This window comes from Hemibagrus wyckioides, unplaced genomic scaffold (genome assembly GCF_019097595.1).
Source record: "Hemibagrus wyckioides isolate EC202008001 unplaced genomic scaffold, SWU_Hwy_1.0 Contig3, whole genome shotgun sequence".
Lineage (NCBI taxonomy): Eukaryota > Metazoa > Chordata > Actinopteri > Siluriformes > Bagridae > Hemibagrus > Hemibagrus wyckioides.
This window is the reverse complement of record NW_026690791.1, coordinates 237,058-239,273: the sequence shown is the minus strand read 5'-3', so window position 1 is coordinate 239,273 and position 2,216 is coordinate 237,058.

The window sequence follows — 2,216 nt, the reverse complement described above, 5'->3', positions numbered from 1 at the left end:
TGAAATGTCCGGGAAGCCCAGGGAGTGAAGCATAGCTGAAGTTTAAGGCAGCATGTAGCTGTACAGTTAGAATTCAAGCTGTAGGACCAGTTTAAAGACGATACGACCTTAAAAAAAAAAAAAAACACACACTTAGACAAAAGCAGCCTACACGTTTCAAATGTAGTTAAAATATTTTACTGACACATACCTGGAGGACTGAGGAAGTATCTGACGATTCTCTCAGCAAATCCACAGCTTCTGCAATAAATTAGTTTCATGTAAGTTTAATTACAACTAATATTTTCTGTTAAATGTAAAACATTAAAATGGCCAAATTTATAAGGTAGTAGAGAGAGAGAGAGACCTTGTAAATTTTTCTCTCCTTTCTTTCTAATGCTTAAAAGTTAATAAACTTGTGAGTTAGTTAGCTAGTTAATTTGTGAAGAAACAGACTAATTGTAGCATTAGTAGCTTGTGTAAATTCACTGTACATGTGACTGATTAAACTCTCTAAATCCTCAAGTCCAGGCGTCCTGATGAACTCCATCTCCCCATCAGGATCCACACGCTGCCGTCTACTCAGAGGGGCTTCTTGATTGCCATCCTCTTCGTCCCGCCTCCTCCTTATGCCCTGGCGTGGGACAGGAGTTATCATTGTGGCAGGAGCATAGTACATACCAGCCACAATGTTGTGGATGTCGATATTGAAATAAGGCTGGGGCAAAGGAACTGTTGAAGGCTGTGGACTCCCTGAAGGTGGTGGCCTCCTCAAAGGGGATGGGGTTTTATTTTAATAGCACTGTGTATGTTTTATACAGCAGGAAAGCCTCACTATCAAAACAAGAAGTATTTACACAAGTTATATTACTGTAATCTTCCTATAACACTGCATTAAAAACTATTTTATTTACATTTACAGTATTTACATTTTAGCTGCATTTATAGGTGTTATACAGGGCTCTTCCAGTATCACGGCTTCACTGTTAGTCACACTGTGCACTTATTTCAATGCTTAAAAATATCTTCCCCCAAAAAATGCAGATTAAAATACATTTCTATTACAGTCTATTACTTTAGCACTTTCTTACTCCAGTGGTTCACATCCCCTTTGAGTCCAATTGTGTCTCCTCTCAAAAATTCGCCCTTTATCGTAAATTACACTACTCCTAACTATTTTATTCACGACAGCTAGAAACAAAACCTTGCTGAACAGAACTGAAACAAACAGCTTGATATTTTTGCCTAAGCTGCACTCTACATTGCCACACTAGCTCCATTTATTTGTACCGATTGGTTTTGTTCAGCTAGCTGCCTTTCCTCACAGCCCCTTTCTCTCTCCGCTTTAACAACTCGACAAACACGGACAATGAAAAATCCTTAAAATAATAAGTTACTTCATGTTATTGTAAGTATTTTAACTTATTCTATTCACTCCATCAAAAAAAAACCATAAACATTGAAAAACAATTACTTAGCTACATGCTAACTAGCCGTCTAGCTAATCTTTGCTAATACTCCTCGGCTTGACTTAGTAAACTTTAACAAACGTTAAGTAAACATTGGGACTTTTATGAAAAGCTGATGTTAACATATCTGAAAACATCAACACTGTTTTCTTCTTCCCTGCTCGTTTCACTGGAGTCTGCCATTTTGTCCGCTAGCTTTAGCATACTGATCGTGTACGTAAAGCGATTAGCCGAATAAAGATTAGCCGAACAGAATTTCTCAAAACCATCTAATCATATAAAACGATATTCCTGATTGTGGTTTTTTGTAATAACGCGGTGTTTAAAAGACTTTATACTTAAGTGAAAAAGAGGAAACTCAGTAACTCACCGTTCCAGGGGTCGTACAGTCCACTCCATCCGGGCTCGGGATCCACATCCGGGTGCTGAGGCTCGGCTCCTCCCCCGAAGTTCATCATCGCTGCGCTGTAGAGTCGGTGTAGGAGTCAAATCCAGTAGTGGAGTACAGAGAAATCCGAAACAGGGGTGTAGCAAAAATGCCAAAAGATAATCCAAATCTTGCGACCTTCAGAACCAGTATAAACCAACACTAACTAGTATAAAACAGCACTAACTAGTATAAACCAATATAAACCAGCACTAACTAGTATAAAACAGCACTAACTAGTATAAACCAATATAAACCAGCACTAACTAGCACTAGCTAGTATAAACCAGCACTAACTAGTATAAACCAGCACTAACTAGTATAAACCAGCACTAACTAGT